This window comes from Oncorhynchus masou, chromosome 12 (assembly GCF_036934945.1).
Source record: "Oncorhynchus masou masou isolate Uvic2021 chromosome 12, UVic_Omas_1.1, whole genome shotgun sequence".
Lineage (NCBI taxonomy): Eukaryota > Metazoa > Chordata > Actinopteri > Salmoniformes > Salmonidae > Oncorhynchus > Oncorhynchus masou.
The window spans coordinates 96,593,484-96,614,101 of record NC_088223.1 but is presented as its reverse complement, the minus strand read 5'-3'; the positions used below and the strand labels follow the sequence as shown (position 1 = coordinate 96,614,101).

General features: G+C 48.5%; 2 protein-coding genes across 2 annotated transcripts in view; both read left to right on the top strand.

Moving 5' to 3' along the window:
- Window positions 1-20,618, top strand: part of LOC135549443 (cell adhesion molecule 2-like) — a 1,019,298-nt gene that overhangs the window by 707,110 nt on the left and 291,570 nt on the right. The gene's annotated exons all lie outside the window — the stretch shown is intronic.
- The window catches only part of LOC135551110 (high affinity cationic amino acid transporter 1-like), a 126,737-nt gene continuing 114,429 nt past the window's right edge, over window positions 8,311-20,618 (top strand). Inside the window, exon 1 of the mRNA XM_064982533.1 lies at window positions 8,311-8,509. The gene's annotated coding sequence lies outside the window, so the exon portion shown is untranslated. The remainder of the gene's footprint in view (window positions 8,510-20,618) is intronic.

Sequence of the window (20,618 nt, the reverse complement as noted above, 5' to 3'; positions counted from 1 at the left end):
CCATTTAAGATGCAATGATGGCTGCCATTGTGTTCTTGGGGACCATTAATGCTGCAGCAATGTTTTGTCTATCCTTTCCCAGGTCTGTGCCTTGACACAATACTGTATCAGAGCTCTACGGACAATTCCTTCAACCTCATGTCTTAGTTTTTGCTCTGACATGCACTGTCAACTATGGGACCTTATATAGACAGGTGTGTGCCTTTCCAAATCATGTCCAATCAATTTAAATTACCCTAGCTTGTCTCCAATCAAGAGAAAGAGCGAGAGAGATGGAGACAGATTTGTTGATCCTGCGGTGATCCCAACATATTTGACTGTTTTACTCTACTCTGCATACAGAACCATTCACAGGTCCCACTCACCTCAGCCAGACTACAATCCTCTGCTCCTCTGATACATTATTTTGCCTCTTGAAATGACATAAAATACCCCCCTATACATGAATATTATATATGTGGTGTTCTGGTCTGGACCCCCTATACATGAATATTATATAAGTGGTGTTCTGGTCTGGACCCCCCTATACATTTATATTATATATGTGGTGTTCTGGTCTGGACCCCCTATACATTTATATTATATATGTGGTGTTCTGGTCTGGACCCCCTATACATTTATATTATATATGTGGTGTTCTGGTCCACTGGACCCCCTATACATTTATATTATATATGTGGTGTTCTGGTCTGGACCCCCTATACATTTATATTATATATGTGGTGTTCTAGTCTGGACCCCCTATACATTTATATTATATATGTGGTGTTCTGGTCTGGACCCCCTATACATTTATATTATATATGTGGTGTTCTGGTCTGGACCCCCCTATACATTTATATTATATATGTGGTGTTCTGGACACCCCTATACATTTATATTATATATGTGGTGTTCGGGTCCACTGGACCCAGTATACATTAATATTATATATGTGGTGTTCTGGTCTGGACCCCCTATACATTTATATTATATATGTGGTGTTCCGGTCTGGACCCCCCTATACATTTATATTATATATGTGGTGTTCTGAGTGTTGTGGATGGCTGTATATAATCTAGGGCTGAGTGTTGTTGATGGCTGTATGTAATCTAGGGCTGAGTGTTGTTGATGGCTGTATGTAATCTAGGGCTGAGTGTTGTTGATGGCTCTATGTAATCTAGGGTTTAGTGTTGTGGATGGCTCTATGTAATCTAGGGCTGAGTGTTGTTAATGGCTGTATTTAATCTAGGGCTGAGTGTTGTGGATGGCTCTATGTAATCTAGGGCTGAGTGTTGTGGATGGCTGTATGTCATCTAGGGTTTAGTGTTGTGGATGGCTGTATATAATCTAGGGCTGAGTGTTGTGGATGGCTGTATGTAATCTAGGGTTTAGTGTTGTGGATGGCTCTATGTAATCTAGGGTTTAGTGTTGTGGATGGCTCTATGTAATCTAGGGTTTAGTGTTGTGGATGGCTGTATATAATCTAGGGTTTAGTGTTGTGGATGGCTGTATGTAATCTAGGGTTTAGTGTTGTGGATGGCTGTATGTAATCTAGGGTTTAGTGTTGTGGATGGCTGTATGTAATCTAGGGTTTAGTGTTGTGGATGGCTGTATGTAATCTAGGGCTGAGTGTTGTTGATGGCTCTATGTAATCTAGGGTTTAGTGTTGTGGATGGCTGTATGTAATCTAGGGTTTAGTGTTGTGGATGGCTGTATGTAATCTAGGGTTTAGTGTTGTGGATGGCTGTATGTAATCTAGGGCTGAGTGTTGTTGATGGCTGTATGTAATCTAGGGCTGAGTGTTGTGGATGGCTCTATATAATCTAGGGCTGAGTGTTGTTGATGGCTGTATGTAATCTAGGGTTTAGTGTTGTGGATGGCTCTATATAATCTAGGGCTGAGTGTTGACAGGAATCCATCCCATTGCTGTCTTTCTGCAGGCCGTACATCAGGATTGTGTAATGACCTGAGGGTGCTGCTACCACTCTCACACCTAGCAATATGATTGGATGACAGCAGACCAGCCCCCTTTTCTAGGTTGGGGCTCACACACACACACGGAAAGAGAGACACACACACACACACAGAGAGAGAGAGAGAGACACACACACACAGTTATGAGTGTTGTTGGGTGATGAACCTGTGATGGCCTGCTCTGTACCTCTGTTACTAGGCTCTGACTCACACACCCAGCCATCTGATTGGACCGCACTGGACCTGCCCCCTCTCAGACCACAACATGCTTTGGTTTGGGGGTGGGAGGGTGAGCTGGAGGGTTCTGTGGAGGCCTGTGGGAGAATTCAGACCCCTTTACTTAATCTCTTCCTCCCCTGTCTCTCCTCCCCCGTCTCTCCTCCCCCTTCTCCCCTCCCCCGTCGCTCCTCCCCCTTCTCTCCCTCCCCGTTCTCTCCCTCCACCGTCTCTCCCTCCCCCGTCTCTCCTCCCACTTCTCTCCTCCTCCCTTCTCACCCGATTTCTCTCCACATCTGCTATGCACACACACCTCCCCTCCCACCCTCTCCCATCTCTCAGGGCTGTAGTATATCACTAAGTGTTCTACTTTATCCAAACAAGTGGCAGGTCTCCAGATTCCTGCTTCAACATGTGCCTCTGCCTGTCTCACTGGCCGATATAGACAGGCCCTTTAACACAGGAACTAATGCCAAGGCAGCAGCTTCTCTTCCTGGGGTTTATTATGGATCACCATTAGTTCCTGCCAAGGCAGCAGCTACTCTTCCTGGGGTTTATTATGGATCCCCATTAGTTCCTGTCAAGGCAGCAGCTACTCTTCCTGGGGTTTATTATGGATCCCCATTATTTCCTGCCAAGGCAGCAGCTACTCTTCCTGGGGTTTATTATGGATCCCCATTAGTTCCTGTCAAGGCAGCAGCTACTCTTCCTGGGGTCCAGCAAAATTAAAGCTGATTATACAATTTTAAAACATTACAATACATTTACAGATCTCACAACACACTGTGTGCCCTCAGGCCCCTACTCCACCACTACCACTTATCTACAGTACTAAAGCCATGTGTACGCATGTGTATAGTGTTTATGTTATCATGTGTGTGTCTGTGCCTATGTGTTGCTTCACAGTCCCTGCTGTTCCATAAGGTGTATTTTAACCCCATCAAACGTCTTTGGGATGAATTGATATGCCGACTGCGAGCCAGGCCTAGTCGTCCAACATCAGTCCCCGACCTCACTAATGCTCTAATACTCTTACTCCAACATCTAGTGGAATGCCTTCCCAGAAGAGTTGATGCTGGTATAGCAGCAATGTTCCTACATCTAGTGGAAAGCCATCCCAGAAGAGTGGAGGCTGTTATAGCAGCAATGTTCCAACATCTAGTGGAAAGCTTTCCCAGAAGAGTGGAGGCAGTTATAGCAGCAATGTTCCAACATCTAGTGGAAAGCTTTCCCATAAGAGTGGAGGCTGTTATAGCAGCAATGTTCCTACATCTAGTGGAAAGCCTTCCCAGAGGAGTGGAGGCTGTTATAGCAGCAATGAAGTGGGGTGGGTGGGAGGGACCAACTCCATATTAATGCCCATGATTTCAGAATGAGATGTTCGATGAACAGGTGTCCAGATACTTTTGGCCATGTAGTGTATCTCAAATAGCTCATTAAGGTCCAGGTGCGGGTGAGGGGGTGTGGGTGGGAGGGTGTGGCTGAGAGGGCGTGGGTGTGGGTGAGAGGGTGTGGATGAGAGGGTGTGGGTGAAAGGGTGTGGGTGAAAGGGTGTGGGTGAGAGGGTGTGGGTGAGAGGGTGTGGGTGAGAGAGTGTGGGTGTGGGTGTGGGAGAGAGGGTGTCGGTGTGGGTGAGAGGGTGCGGGTGAGAGGGTTGGGTGAGAGGGTGTGGGTGAGAGGGTGCTGTTGAGAGGGTGTGATTGAGAGGGTGTGGGTGAGAGGGTGTGGGCGAGAGGGTGTGGGCGAGAGGGTGTGGGCGAGAGGGTGTGGGCGAGAGGGTGTGGGTGAGAGGGTGTGGGTGTGGGTGAGAGTCTGTGGGTGAGAGGGTGTGGTTGAGAGGGTGTGGTTGAGAGGGTGTTGTTGAGAGGGTGTGGGTGAGAGGGTGTGGTTGAGAGCGTGTTGTTGAGATGGAGTGGGTGAGAGGGTGAGAGGCTGTGGGTGATAGGGTGTGGGTGAGAGTCTGTGGGTGAGAGGGCGTGGTTGAGAGGGTGTGGGTGAGAGGGTGTGGGTGTTAGGGTGTTGTTGAGAGGGTGTGAGGGTGTGGTCGAGAGCGTGTTGTTGAGAGGGTGTGGTTGAGAGTGTGAGAGGCTGTGGGTGATAGGGTGTGTGTGAGAGTCTGTGGGTGAGAGGGTGTGGGCGAGAGGGTGTGGGTGAGAGGGTGTGGTTGAGAGGGTGTTGTTGAGAGGGTGTCGGTGAGAGGGTGTGGTTGAGAGCGTGTTGTTGAGATGGTGTGGGTGAGAGGGTGAGAGTCTGTGGGTGATAGGGTGTGGGTGAGAGTCTGTGGGTGAGAGGGCGTGGTTGAGAGGGTGTGGTTGAGAGGGTGTTGTTGAGAGGGTGTCGGTGAGAGGGTGTGGTTGAGAGCGTGTTGTTGAGATGGTGTGGGTGAGAGGGTGAGAGTCTGTGGGTGATAGGGTGTGGGTGAGAGTCTGTGGGTGAGAGGGCGTGGTTGAGAAGGTGTGGGTGAGAGGGTGTGGTTGAGAGGGTGTGGTTGAGAGGGTGTTGTTGAGAGGGTGTGGGTGAGAGGCAGTGGTTGAGAGGGTTTGGTTGAGAGGGGGGTGTTGAGAGGGTTTGGGTGAGAGGGTGAGAGGCTGGGGATGAGAGGGTGAGGGTGTTGTTAGAGTCTGTGGGTAAGAGTCTGTGGGTGAGAGGGTGTGGGTGAGAGGGTGTGGGTGAGAGTGTGTGGGTGAGAGGGTGTGGTTGAGAGGGTGTGGTTGAGAGGGTGTTGTTGTGAGGGTGTGGGTGAGAGGGTGTGGGTGAGAGGGTGTGGGTGAGAGGGTGTGGTTGAGAGCGTGTTGTTGAGAGGGTGTGGGTGAGAGGGTGTGAGGCTGTGGGTGATAGGGTGAGAGTCTGTGGGTGAGAGGGTGTGGTTGAGAGGGTGTGGGTGAGAGGGTGTGGTTGAGAGGGTGTGGGTGAGAGGGTGTGGTTGCGAGGGTGTTGGTGAGAAGGTGTGGGTGAGAGGGTGTTGTTGAGAGGGTGTGGGTGAGAGGGTGTGGTTGAGAGGGTGTGGGTGAGAGGGTGTGGTTGAGAGGGTGTTGGTGAGAAGGTGTGGGTGAGAGGGTGTTGTTGAGAGGGTGTGGGTGAGAGGGTGTGGTTGAGAGCGTGTTGTTGAGAGGGTGTGGGTGAGAGGCTGTGAGTGATAGGGTGTGGGTGAGAGTCTGTGGGTGAGATGGCGTGGGTGAGAGTCTGTGGGTGAGACGGCGTGGGTGAGAGGGTGGAAGAATTTGTGGAAGAATTTATGACGAATCGAACTGAATAGAAATTAAGAGAGTCTTGGCACGTTATGAGCTTTGCTTGACATACCGATTGGTGTCATTCAACACTGCAGACTTCTTTATTGTTTTTTTTTGTTGAAAATCAGGCAAAACAGCTTCCTCTTGTGTTAAAGAAACCACCGAGTTTATTGCATTGAAAAGACAAAATAAAGACGATCCACACACCTGAAAGGGTGAATAAGATCAGTTTAATGTGTTCATTAACGTAACCCGGTTTCAGATTTCATAACTTTTACTAACATACAGCTTCTCTCTGGCAGTGAAGATGGAATTTATTGTCAATCTCACAAATATATATGAATCAAACGTATATGAATCAAACGTCTATGAATCAAACGTCTATGAATCAAACGTCTATGGATCAAACGTCTATGAATCAAACGTCTATGGATCAAACGTCTATGGATCAAACGTCTATGAATCAAATGTCTATGAATCAAACGTCTATGAATCAAACGTCTATGAATCAAACGTCTATGAATCAAACGTCTATGGATCAAACGTCTATGAATCAAATGTCTATGAATCAAACGTCTATGAATCAAACGTCTATGAATCAAACGTCTATGAATCAAACGTCTATGAATCAAACGTCTATGAATCAAACGGGAACCCCCCCCCGCTTCCTCCCCCTTATCCTCTGGATAAGAGCGTCTGCTAAATGACTTAAATGTAAATGTAAATGTAATGTAAAAACAAAAAAATTACCAGGACAAAAATATGCAAAATAATCTCTCTTTGTGTTTCATAAATTTCCTTCAATTTACAAGAAGCTGAATGTATCTCACCGGAGAAAATGAACAAAACAGCGTCTGTCTATCGGTATCTATCCAATGTTGTCTGGTCAGAAAAGAGTATGACGTTGTTGCCCCATGTAGCATTGAATGGAAGGGAAGCCAGTGAGCATTTGACCTCCTAAAAAAAAGGGTAAAATAATAGCCAATCAGTATTGAGATATACTGTGTAAGCTCAGCTGTGATTGGTCCTGGCGTACCAAAAAACAGTGTCAAGGGAAGCCGGTTTGGATTTGGCTTCACACCAATCACATCACATCAGATGCAAAACGTCATTGACACAAAACAACTTGGATTGTTGCATCTCGTTGTGTTGTCCTCTGGTGGCTAGCTAGCTAAAATCGTCCCTTGCCTAAATTAACCACGGATGAGGATTTGTGGTTTTGCTTAATTCTCCGTACTGGCTAATGATTATAACGGTGATTCTGATCCAACCATTAATTTGTACATAGTTTTGTCCCTAACCTGAGAAGATGGAAGTTCAATGTAGCTAGACGTAGAAGTTCAATGTAGCTAGACGTAGAAGTTCAATGTAGCTAGACGTAGAAGGCTAATGTGAACCCGCTGGCCTGGTATATCATTTCCCATGAAGGGAAGACAGGCTAGCGAGCGTATATCCAGGTAGCCTAGGACAACAGAAACTAAAACTGTGTACTGTATGACGGAGTCATAGACCGTTTGGTCAACATGAAAGAGAGGAGGATGGATTGGCGTTCCTCTACGAGTAGGGTGAGTAAACATGTTTTCTCTACGTGCACACACACACACACACACACACACACACACACACACACACACACACACACACACACACACACACACACAGATAAGTCAGTACCATGGACAACCATGTGATATTGTTGATTGGACTAAATCATTTTTGGTATAATTTAGTTATCTCTGTATGAGACTAAACATACAGTAGGTGATTTGATGATGCTGAAATGTTCAGGTTGAAATGGTGCTGGAACAGAGGAGGTAGCTCCTGTTGTTGAAATGGTGCTGGAATAGTGGAGGCAGCTCCTGTTGTTGACATGGTGCTGGAATAGTGGAGGTAGCTCCTGTTGTTGAAATGGTGCTGGAATAGTGGAGGCAGCTCCTGTTGTTGAAATGGTGCTGGAATAGTGGAGGTAGCTCCTGTTGTTGAAATGGTGCTGGAATAGTGGAGGTAGCTCCTGTTGTTGACATGGTGCTGGAATAGTGGAGGTAGCTCCTGTTGTTGAAATGGTGCTGGAATAGTGGAGGCAGCTCCTGTTGTTGAAATGGTGCTGGAATAGTGGAGGTAGCTCCTGTTGTTGAAATGGTGCTGGAATAGTGGAGGTAGCTCCTGTTGTTGACATGGTGCTGGAATAGTGGAGGTAGCTCCTGTTGTTGAAATGGTGCTGGAATAGTGGAGGCAGCTCCTGTTGTTGAAATGGTGCTGGAATAGTGGAGGCAGTTCCTGTTGTTGAAATGGTGCTGGAACAGTGGACTTCACCAGACAGAGGTTGCTCTCTAGTTCTGTGGACTTCACCTCTCCGGTTCTGTGGACTTTACCTCTCCGGTTCTGTGGACTTCACCAGACAGAGGTTGCTCTCTGGTTCTGTGGACTTCACCTCTCCGGTTCTGTGGACTTTACCTCTCCGGTTCTGTGGACTTCACCAGACAGAGGTTGCTCTGTGGTTCTGTGGACTTCACCAGACAGAGGTTTCTGTCTGGTTCTGTGGACTTCACATCTCCGGTTCTGTGGACTTCACTAGGCAGATGTTTCTCTCCTCTTTCTTGCGTTCTATACCGATTGGCATGAGGGTTTGTGCATCGCAGCGTTAGTTGTTTGGGACTTGTAGAAAACACTGATGACAGCACACAGCATGTTCGTGTGAGATTTGTGTGTATGTACTTTTGTTTCCGTGAGTCTAAGAAATGTGGGTCAGTGGGTGAGTAGTCAGTGTAGCTGTCTGTGTGTGTGTGCTCGTACATGTGAGGCATATGCCTCTTTCTGTTTGTGTGTTAGACAGTGTCAGAGTGGGGAGGAGCTGTAGCCATGCAGTCAGAGGAGCTAGCTGCCTGGAATAGCTGTGCTGCCATGTGATTCCTCATGGTTCTATTTTAGAACAGCACTGGTCCCTACACCACCAGCACTCCCACTGGAGGAGTTAACAGATATACCTACTAATCAATCTACTATGCTCTCTGTCCGTCTCTCTTCCTTTCTCTCTCTCTCTCTCTCTCTCTCTCTCTCTCTCTCTCTCTCTCTCTCTCTCAAGTATAACTCCTGGCGGTTGGTTGTGAGTGAGTAAATGCTTCCCTTCTGTTAATCTGTGTGTTAAGGAACTTCTTCTGTTAATCTGTGTGTTAAGGAACTTGTTCTGCTAACCTGTGTGTTTAGGAACTTCAGAATAGTCACTACATAGTTGTAGTCCATGGTGTGACAGATCTGTAGTCCATGTTGTGACAGAGCTGTAGTCCATGGTGTGACAGAGCTGTAGTCCATGGTGTGACAGAGCTGTAGTCCATGGTGTGACAGAGCTGTAGTCCATGGTGTGACAGAGCTGTAGTCCATGGTGTGACAGAGCTGTAGTCCATGGTGTGACAGAGCTGTAGTCCATGGTGTGACAGAGCTGTAGTCCATGGTGTGACAGAGCTGCAGTCCAGTCCATGTGTGACAGAGCTGTAGTCCATGGATGAGATAGAGCTGTAGTCCATGGTGTGACAGATCTGTAGTCCATGTTGTGACAGAGCTGTAGTCCATGGTGTGACAGAGCTGTAGTCCATGGTGTGACAGAGCTGTCATCCATGGTGTGACAGAGCTGTAGTCCATGGTGTGACAGAGCTGTAGTCCATGGTGTGACAGAGCTGTAGTCCATGGTGTGACAGAGCTGTCATCCATGGTGTGACAGAGCTGTAGTCCATGGTGTGCAGAGCTGTAGTCCATGGTGTGACAGAGCTGTAGTCCATGGTATTACAGAGCTGTAGTCGTTGGTGTGACAGAGCTGTAGTCCAAGTCCATGGTGTGACAGAGCTGTAGTCCATGGTGTGACAGAGCTGTTGTCCATGGTGTGACAGAGCTGCAGTCCATGGTGTGACAGAGCTGTAGTCCATGGTGTGACAGAGCTGTAGTCCATGGTGTGACAGAGCTGTAGTCCATGGTGTGACAAAGCTGTAGTCCAAGGTGTGACAGAGTTGTAGTCCATGGTGTGACAGAGCTGTAGTAGATGGTGTGACAGAGCTGTCGTCCATGGTGTGACAGAGCTGTAGTCCATGGTGTGACAAAGCTGTAGTCCAATGTGTGACAGAGCTGTAGTCCATGGTGTGACAGAGCTGTCGTCCATGGTGTGACAGAGCTGTAGTCCATGGTATTACAGAGCTGTAGTCGTTGGTGTGACAGAGCTGTATTCCATGGTGTGACAGAGCTGTAGTCCATGGTGTGACAGAGCTGTTGTCCATGGTGTGACAGAGCTGTATTCCATGGTGTGACAGAGCTGTTGTCCATGGTGTGACAGAGCTGTAGTCCATGGTGTGACAGAGCTGTAGTCCAAGTCCATGGTGTGACAGAGCTGTTGTCCATGGTGTGAAAGAGCTGTAGTCCATGGTGTGACAGAGCTGTAGTCCACGGTGTGACAGAGCTGTAGTCCAAGTCCATGGTGTGACAGAGCTGTAGTCCATGGTGTGACAGAGCTGTAGTAGATGGTGTGACAGAGCTGTCGTCCATGGTGTGACAGAGCTGTAGCCCATGGTGTGAAAGAGTTGTAGTCCATGGTGTGACAGAGCTGTAGTCCATGGTGTGACAGAGCTGTAGTCCAAGTCCATTGTGTGACAGAGCTGTAATCCATGGTGTGACAGAGCTGAGTCCGTGGTGTGACAGAGCTGTCGTCCATGGTGTGACAGAACTGTAGTCTATGGTGTGACAGAGCTGTAGTCCATGGTGTGACAGAGCTGTAGTCCATGGTATAACAAAGCTGTAGTCCATGGTGTGACAGAGCTGTAGTCCATCATGTGACAGAGCTGTAGTCCATGGTATAACAGATCTGTAGTCCGTGGTATGACAGAGCTGTAATCCATGATGTGACAGAACTGTAGTCCATGATGTGACAGAGCTGTAATCCATGGTGTGACAGAGCTGTAGTCCATGATGTGACAGAGCTGTAGTCCATGATGTGACAGAGCTGTAATCCATGGTGTGACAGAGCTGTAGTCCATGATGTGACAGAGCTGTAGTCAATGGTGTGAAAGCTGTCATAATATAACTTGTGTTAGGCTGTGGTCCTGGTGATAGCTGTTTACTCGGGGTAAGGTCATTCAGTTCATATGCCACAAACGCGCGTGTGTGTGCGTGTGTGTGCGTGTGTGTGCGTGTGTGTGCGTGGGTGTGCATGTGTGTGCGTGTGTGTGTGTGTGTGTGTGTGCGTGTTATACTGTAAGAGTTTTGTGATTACGAATACTTGGTATTTTAATATATTTTATAGGTGTAATCTGTTTTTAATGGTCTTTAAGATGAGTAGAACCCTGATATCAGCACATGATAATCACACAACAACGTGACCTCTGAATTTACATTCAAGTGATTGGTTGTCTAGCAGTCACACTGTATGTAGGGTGTGTGTGGTGGAGTGTGTGTAGTGTGTATTGGGTACTGTATGAAGGGTGTGTGTGGTGGGGTGTGTGTATTGGGTACTGTTTGTAGGGTGTGTGTGGTGGGGTGTGTGTATTGGGAACTGTATGTAGGGTGTGTGTGGTGGGGTGTGTGTATTGGGTACTGTATGTAGGATGCGTGTGGTGGGGTGTGTGTATTGGGTACTGTATGTAGGGTGTGTATGGTGGGGTGTGTGTATTGGGTACTGTATGTAGGGTGTGTGTGGTGGGGTGTGTGTATTGGGTACTGTATGTAGGGTGTGTATGGTGGGGTGTGTGTATTGGGTACTGTATGTAGGGTGTGTATGGTGGGGTGTGTGTATTGGGTACTGTATGTAGGGTGTGTATGGTGGGGTGTGTGTATTGGGTACTGTATGTAGGGTGTGTGTGGTGGGATGTGTGTATTGGGTACTGTATGTAGGGTGTGTATGGTGGGGTGTGTGTATTGGGTACTGTATGTAGGGTGTGTATGGTGGGGTGTGTGTATTGGGTACTGTATGTAGGGTGTGTATGGTGGGGTGTGTGTATTGGGAACTGTATGTAGGGTGTGTGTGGTGGGGTGTGTGTATTGGGTACTGTATGTAGGGTGTGTATGGTGGGGTGTGTGTATTGGGTACTGTATGTAGGGTGTGTATGGTGGGGTGTGTGTATTGGGTACTGTATGTAGAGTGTGTATGGTGGGGTGTGTGTGTTGGGTACTGTATGTAGGGTGTGTATGGTGGGGTGTGTGTATTGGGTACTGGATGTAGGGTGTGTATGGTGGGGTGTGTGTATTGGGTACTGTATGTAGGGTGTGTATGGTGGGGTGTGTGTATTGGGTACTGGATGTAGGGTGTGTATGGTGGGGTGTGTGTATTGGGTACTGTATGTAGGGTGTGTATGGTGGGGTGTGTGTATTGGGTACTGTATGTAGGGTGTGTATGGTGGGGTGTGTGTAGTGTGTATTGGGTACTGTATGAAGGGTGTGTGTGGTGGGGTGTGTGTATTGGGTACTGTATGTAGGGTGGGTATGGTGGGGTGTGTGTATTGTGTACTGTATTTAGGGTGTGTATGGTGGGGTGTGTGTATTGGGTACTGTATGTAGGATGCGTGTGGTGGGGTGTGTGTGTTGGGTACTGTATGTAGGGTGTGTATGGTGGGGTGTGTGTATTGGGTACTGTATGTAGGGTGTGTATGGTGGGGTGTGTGTATTGGGTACTGTATGTATGGTGTGTATGGTGGGGTGTGTGTATTGGGTACTGTATGTAGAGTGTGTATGAGCCCATCCTCCCAAATGAAGATGCCACCAACCTCCTGTGGTATGTAGGGTGTGTAGTGGGTACAGTATGTAGGGGGTGTAGTGGGTACAGTATGTAGGGTGTGTAGTGGGTACAGTATGTAGGGGGTGTAGTGGGTACAGTATGTAGGGGGTGTAGTGGGTACAGTATGTAGGGTGTGTAGTGGGTACAGTATGTAGGAGGTGTAGTGGGTACAGTATGTAGGGGGTGTAGTGGGTACAGTATGTAGGGTGTGTAGTGGGTACAATATGTAGGGGATGTAGTGGGTACAGTATGTAGGGGGTTTAGTGGGCACAGTATGTAGGGGTGTATTGGGTACAGTATGTAGGGGTGTATTGGATATAGTGTGTAGGGTGTGTAGTGGGTACAGTATGTAGGGTGTGTAGTGGGTACAGTTTGTAGGGTGTGTAGTGGGTACAGTACATAGGGTGTGTAGTGGGTACAGTATGTAGGGTGTGTAGTGGGTACAGTATGTAGGGATGTATTGGGTACAGTATGTAGGGTGTGTAGTGGGTACAGTATGTAGGGTGGGTAGTGGGTACAATATGTAGGGTATGTAATGGGTACAGTATGTAGGGGGTGTAGTGGGTACAGTATGTAGGGGGTGTAGTGGGTACAGTATGTAGAGTGTGTATTTTGTACAGTATGTAGGGGTGTAGTTGGTACAGTATGTAGGATGTGTACTGGGTACAGTATGTAGGGTGTGTAATGGGTACAGTATGTAGGGGGTGTAGTTGGTACAGTATGTAGGGTGTAGTGGGTACAGTATGTAGGGGGTGTAGTGGGTACAGTATGTAGGAGGTGTAGTGGGTACAGTATGTAGGATGTGTAGTGGGTACAGTATGTAGGGTGTAGTGGGTACAGTATGTAGGGTGTAGTGGGTACAGTATGTAGGGGGTGTAGTGGGTACAGTATGTAGGGGGTGTAGTGGGTACAGTATGTAGGGGGTGTAGTGGGTACAGTATGTATGGTGTGTACTGGGTACAGTATGTAGGGTGTGTAGTGGGTACAGTATGTAGTCGGGTGTAGTGGGTACAGTATGTAGGGGGTGTAGTAGGTACAGTATGTAGGGGGTGTAGTGGGTACAGTATGTAGGGTGTGTAGTAGGTACAGTATGTAGGGGGTAGGTACAGTATGTAGGGGGTGTAGTGGGTACAGTATGTAGGGCGTATACTGGGTACAGTATGTAGGAGGTGTAGTGGGTACAGTATGTAGGGGTTGTAGTGGGTACAGTATGTAGGGGGTGTACTGGGTACAGTATGTAGGTTGTGTACTGGGTACAGTATGTAGGGGGTGTAGTGGGTACAATATGTAGGGGGTGTAGTGGGTACAGTATGTAGGGGGTGTAGTGGGTACAGTATGTAGGGCGTGTACTGGGTACAGTATGTAGGGTGTGTAGTGGGTACAGTATGTAGGGGGTGTAGTGGGTACAGTATGTAGGGCGTGTACTGGGTACAGTATGTAGGAGGTGTAGTGGGTACAGTATGTAGGGGGTGTAGTGGGTACAGTATGTAGTCGGGTGTAGTGGGTACAGTATGTAGGGTGTGTAGTGGGTACAGTATGTAGGGATGTATTGGGTACAGTATGTAGGGTGTGTAGTGGGTACAGTATGTAGGGTGGGTAGTGGGTACAATATGTAGGGTATGTAATGGGTACAGTATGTAGGGGGTGTAGTGGGTACAGTATGTAGGGGGTGTAGTGGGTACAGTATGTAGAGTGTGTATTTTGTACAGTATGTAGGGGTGTAGTTGGTACAGTATGTAGGATGTGTACTGGGTACAGTATGTAGGGTGTGTAATGGGTACAGTATGTAGGGGGTGTAGTTGGTACAGTATGTAGGGTGTAGTGGGTACAGTATGTAGGGGGTGTAGTGGGTACAGTATGTAGGAGGTGTAGTGGGTACAGTATGTAGGATGTGTAGTGGGTACAGTATGTAGGGTGTAGTGGGTACAGTATTTAGGGTGTAGTGGGTACAGTATGTAGGGGTGTAGTGGGTACAGTATGTAGGGGGTGTAGTGGGTACAGTATGTAGGGGGTGTAGTGGGTACAGTATGTATGGTGTGTACTGGGTACAGTATGTAGGGTGTGTAGTGGGTACAGTATGTAGTCGGGTGTAGTGGGTACAGTATGTAGGGGGTGTAGTAGGTACAGTATGTAGGGGGTGTAGTGGGTACAGTATGTAGGGTGTGTAGTAGGTACAGTATGTAGGGGGTGTAGTAGGTACAGTATGTAGGGGGTGTAGTTGGTACAGTATGTAGGGCGTATACTGGGTACAGTATGTAGGAGGTGTAGTGGGTACAGTATGTAGGGGTTGTAGTGGGTACAGTATGTAGGGGGTGTACTGGGTACAGTATGTAGGTTGTGTACTGGGTACAGTATGTAGGGGGTGTAGTGGGTACAGTATGTAGGGGGTGTAGTGGGTACAGTATGTAGGGGGTGTAGTGGGTACAGTATGTAGGGCGTGTACTGGGTACAGTATGTAGGGTGTGTAGTGGGTACAGTATGTAGGGGGTGTAGTGGGTACAGTATGTAGGGCGTGTACTGGGTACAGTATGTAGGAGGTGTAGTGGGTACAGTATGTAGGAGGTGTAGTGGGTACAGTATGTAGGGGGTGTAGTGGGTACAGTATGTAGTCGGGTGTAGTGGGTACAGTATGTAGGGGGTGTAGTAGGTACAGTATGTAGGGGGTGTAGTGGGTACAGTATGTAGGGTGTGTAGTAGGTACAGTATGTAGGGGGTGTAGTAGGTACAGTATGTAAGGGGTGTAGTGGGTACAGTATGTAGGGCGTATACTGGGTACAGTATGTAGGAGGTGTAGTGGGTACAGTATGTAGGGGGTGTAGTGGGTACAGTATGTAGGGGGTGTACTGGGTACAGTATGTAGGTTGTGTACTGGGTACAGTATGTAGGAGGTGTAGTGGGTACAGTATGTAGGGGGTGTAGTGGGTACAGTATGTAGGGGGTGTAGTGGGTACAGTATGTAGGGGGTGTAGTGGGTACAGTATGTAGGGGGTGTAGTGGGTACAGTATGTAGGGGGTGTAGTGGGTACAGTATGTAGGGCGTGTACTGGGTACAGTATGTAGGAGGTGTAGTGGGTACAGTATGTAGGAGGTGTAGTGGGTACAGTATGTAGGGGGTGTAGTGGGTACAGTATGTAGTCGGGTGTAGTGGGTACAGTATGTAGGGGGTGTAGTAGGTACAGTATGTAGGGGGTGTAGTGGGTACAGTATGTAGGGTGTGTAGTAGGTACAGTATGTAGGGGGTGTAGTAGGTACAGTATGTAGGGGGTGTAGTGGGTACAGTATGTAGGGCGTATACTGGGTACAGTATGTAGGAGGTGTAGTGGGTACAGTATGTAGGGGGTGTAGTGGGTACAGTATGTAGGGGGTGTACTGGGTACAGTATGTAGGTTGTGTACTGGGTACATTATGTAGGAGGTGTAGTGGGTACAGTATGTAGGGGGTGTAGTGGGTACAGTATGTAGGGGGTGTAGTGGGTACAGTATGTAGGGGTGTAGTGGGTACAGTATGTAGGGGGTGTAGTGGGTACAGTATGTAGGGCGTGTACTGGGTACAGTATGTAGGGTGTGTAGTGGGTACAGTATGTAGGGGGTTTAGTGGGTACAGTATGTAGGGCGTGTACTGGGTACAGTATGTAGGAGGTGTAGTGGGTACAGTATGTAGGAGGTGTAGTGGGTACAGTATGTAGGGGGTGTAGTGGGTACAGTATGTAGGGGGTGTAGTGGGTACAGTATGTAGGGGGTGTAGTGGGTACAGTATGTTGGGGGTGTAGTGGGTACAGTATGTAGGGTGTGTAGTAGGTACATTATGTAGGGGGTGTAGTGGGTACAGTATGTAGGGCGTGTACTGGGTACAGTATGTAGGGCGTGTAGTGGGTACAGTATGTAGGGCGTGTAGTGGGTACAGTATGTAGGGGGTGTACTGGGTACAGTATGTAGGGGGTGTAGTGGGTACAGTATGTAGGGTGTGTAGTGGGTACAGTATGTAGGGGGTGTAGTGGTTGCAGTATGTAGGGGGTGTAGTGGGTACAGTATGTAGGGGGTGTAGTGGGTACAGTATGCAGGGGGTGTAGTGGGTACAGTATGCAGGGGGTGTAGTGGGTACAGTATGTAGGGGGTGTAGTGGGTACAGTATGTAGGGGGTGTAGTGGGTACAGTATGCAGGGGTGTAGTGGGTACAGTATGTAGGGGGTGTAGTGGGTACAGTATGTAGGGGGTGTAGTGGGTACAGTATGCAGGGGGTGTAGTGGGTACAGTATGCGGGGGGTGTAGTGGGTACAGTATGTGGGGGGTGTAGTGGGTACAGTATGTAGGGCGTGTAGTGGGTAGAGTATGTAGGGGGTGTAGTGGGTACAGTATGTAGGGGGTTTAGTGGGTAGAGTATGTAGGGGGTGTAGTGGGTACAGTATGTAGGGGGTGTAGTGGGTACAGTATGTAGGGTGTGTATGGTGGGGTGTGTGTATTGTGTACTGTATTTAGGGTGTGTATGGTGGGGTTTGTGTTTTGGGTACTGTATGTAGGGTGTGTATGGTGGGGTGTGTGTATTGGGTACTGTATGTAGGGTGTGTATGGTGGGGTGTGTGTATTGGGTACTGTATGTAGGGTGTGTGTGGTGGGGTGTGTGTATTGGGTACTGTATGTAGGGTGTGTATGGTGGGGTGTGTGTATTGGGTACTGTATGTAGGGTGTGTGTGGTGGGGTGTGTGTATTGGGTACTGTATGTATGGTGTGTATGGTGGGGTGTGTGTAGTGTGTATTGGGTACTGTATGAAGGGTGTGTGTGGTGGGGTGTGTGTATTGGGTACTGTATGTAGGGTGTGTGTGGTGGGGTGTGTGTATTGGGAACTGTATGTAGGGTGTGTGTGGTGGGGTGTGTGTATTGGGTACTGTATGTAGGATGCGTGTGGTGGGGTGTGTGTATTGGGTACTGTATGTAGGGTGTGTATGGTGGGGTGTGTGTATTGGGTACTGTATGTAGGGTGTGTGTGGTGGGGTGTGTGTATTGGGTACTGTATGTAGGGTGTGTATGGTGGGGTGTGTGTATTGGGTACTGTATGTAGGGTGTGTATGGTGGGGTGTGTGTATTGGGTACTGTATGTAGGGTGTGTATGGTGGGGTGTGTGTATTGGGTACTGTATGTAGGGTGTGTATGGTGGGGTGTGTGTATTGTGTACTGTATTTAGGGTGTGTATGGTGGGGTGTGTGTATTGGGTACTGTATGTAGGATGCGTGTGGTGGGGTGTGTGTATTGGGTACTGTATGTAGGGTGTGTATGGTGGGGTGTGTGTATTGGGTACTGTATGTAGGATGCGTGTGGTGGGGTGTGTGTATTGGGTACTGTATGTAGGGTGTGTATGGTGGGGTGTGTGTATTGGGTACTGTATGTAGGGTGTGTATGGTGGGGTGTGTGTATTGGGTACTGTATGTAGGGTGTGTATGGTGGGGTGTGTGTGTTGGGTACTGTATGTAGGGTGTGTATGGTGGGGTGTGTGTATTGGGTATTGTATGTAGGGTGTGTATAGTGGGGTGTGTGTATTGTGTACTGTATTTAGGGTGTGTGTGGTGGGGTGTGTGTATTGGGTACTGTATGTAGGGTGTGTATGAGCCCATCCTCCCAAATGAAGATGCCACCAACCTCCTGTGGTATGTAGGGTGTGTAGTGGGTACAGTATGTAGGGTGTAGTGGGTACAGTATGTAGGGTGTAGTGGGTACAGTATGTAGGGGGTGTAGTGGGTACAGTATGTAGGGTGTGTAGTGGGTACAGTATGTAGGGTGTAGTGGGTACAGTATGTAGGGTGTGTAGTGGGTACAGTATGTAGGGTGTAGTGGGTACAGTATGTAGGGTGTGTAGTGGGTACAGTATGTAGGGGGTGTAGTGGGTACTGTATGTAGGGTGTGTATGGTGGGGTGTGTGTGTTGGGTACTGTATGTAGGGTGTGTATGGTGGGGTGTGTGTATTGGGTATTGTATGTAGGGTGTGTATGGTGGGGTGTGTGTATTGTGTACTGTATTTAGGGTGTGTGTGGTGGGGTGTGTGTATTGGGTACTGTATGTAGGGTGTGTATGAGCCCATCCTCCCAAATGAAGATGCCACCAACCTCCTGTGGTATGTAGGGTGTGTAGTGGGTACAGTATGTAGGGTGTAGTGGGTACAGTATGTAGGGTGTAGTGGGTACAGTATGTAGGGGGTGTAGTGGGTACAGTATGTAGGGTGTGTAGTGGGTACAGTATGTAGGGTGTAGTGGGTACAGTATGTAGGGTGTGTAGTGGGTACAGTATGTAGGGTGTAGTGGGTACAGTATGTAGGGTGTGTAGTGGGTACAGTATGTAGGGGGTGTAGTGGGTACAGTATGTAGGGTGTGTAGTGGGTACAGTATGTAGGGGATGTAGTGGGTACAGTATGTAGGGGGTGTACTGGGTACAGTATGTAGGTTGTGTACTGGGTACAGTATGTAGGAGATGTAGTGGGTACAGTATGTAGGGGGTGTAGTGGGTACAGTATGTAGGGGGTGTAGTGGGAACAGTATGTAGGGGGTGTAGTGGGTACAGTATGTAGGGGGTGTAGTGGGTACAGTATGTAGGGGGTGTAGTGGGTACAGTATGTAGGGGTGTAGTGGGTACAGTATGTAGGGGTGTAGTGGGTACAGTATGTAGGGCGTGTAGTGAGTACAGTATGTAGGGGGTGTAGTGGGTACAGTATGTAGGGGGTGTAGTGGGTACAGTATGTAGGGGGTGTAGTGGGTACAGTATGTAGGGGGTGTAGTGGGTACAGTATGTAGGGGTGTAGTGGGTACAGTATGTAGGGGGTGTAGTGGGTACAGTATGTAGGGGGTGTAGTGGGTACAGTATGTAGGGTGTGTAGTGGGTACAGTATGTAGGGGGTGTAGTGGGTACAGTATGTAGGGGTGTAGTGGGTACAGTATGTAGGGGGTGTAGTGGGTACAGTATGTAGGGGGTGTAGTGGGTACAGTATGTAGGGGTGTAGTGGGTACAGTATGTAGGGGGTGTAGTGGGTACAGTATGTAGGGCGTGTAGTAGGTACAGTATGTAGGGCGTGTAGTGGGTACAGTATGTAGGGCGTGTAGTGGGTACAGTATGTAGGGGGTGTAGTGGGTAAAGTATGTAGGGTGTAGTGGGTACAGTATGTAGGGCGTGTAGTGGGTACAGTATGTAGGGCGTGTAGTGGGTACAGTATGTAGGGGGTGTAGTGGGTACAGTATGTAGGGGGTGTAGTGGGTACAGTATGTAGGGGTGTAGTGGGTACAGTATGTAGGGGGTGTAGTGGGTACAGTATGTAGGGGTGTAGTGGGTACAGTATGTAGGGGTGTAGTGGGTAAAGTATGTAGGGGATGTAGTGGGTACAGTATGTAGGGGGTGTAGTGGGTACAGTATGTAGGGGGTGTAGTGGGTACAGTATGTAGGGGGTGTAGTGGGTACAGTATGTAGGGGGTGTAGTGGGTACAGTATGTAGGGGGTGTAGTGGGTACAGTATGTAGGGGTGTAGTGGGTACAGTATGTAGGGGGTGTAGTGGGTAAAGTATGTAGGGGATAGTGGGTACAGTATGTAGGGGGTGTAGTGGGTACAGTATGTAGGGGGTGTAGTGGGTACAGTATGTAGGGTGTGTAGTGGGTACAGTATGTAGGGGGTGTAGTGGGTACAGTATGTAGGGGGTGTAGTGGGTACAGTATGTAGGGGGTGTAGTGGGTACAGTATGTAGGGGGTGTAGTGGGTACAGTATGTAGGGGGTGTAGTGGGTACAGTATGTAGGGGGTGTAGTGGGTACAGTATGTAGGGGGTGTAGTGGGTACAGTATGTAGGGGTGTAGTGGGTACAGTATGCAGGGGGTGTAGTGGGTACAGTATGTAGGGGGTGTAGTGGGTACAGTATGCAGGGGGTGTAGTGGGTACAGTATGTAGGGGGTGTAGTGGGTACAGTATGTAGGGGTGTAGTGGGTACAGTATGTAGGGGGTGTAGTGGGTACAGTATGTAGGGGGTGTAGTGGGTACAGTATGTAGGGGGTGTAGTGGGTACAGTATGTAGGGGGTGTAGTGGGTACAGTATGTAGGGGGTGTAGTGGGTACAGTATGTAGGGGTGTAGTGGGTACAGTATGTAGGGGGTGTAGTGGGTACAGTATGTAGGGGATGTAGTGGGTACAGTATGTAGGGGTGTAGTGGGTACAGTATGTAGGGGGTGTAGTGGGTACAGTATGTAGGGGGTGTAGTGGGTACAGTATGTAGGGGTGTAGTGGGTACAGTATGTAGGGTGTGTAGTGGGTACAGTATGTAGGGGGTGTAGTGGGTACAGTATGTAGGGGGTGTAGTGGGTACAGTATGTAGGGGTGTAGTGGGTACAGTATGTAGGGGTGTAGTGGGTACAGTATGTAGGGGTGTAGTGGGTACAGTATGTAGGGGTGTAGTGGGTACAGTATGTAGGGGTGTAGTGGGTACAGTATGTAGGGGTGTAGTGGGT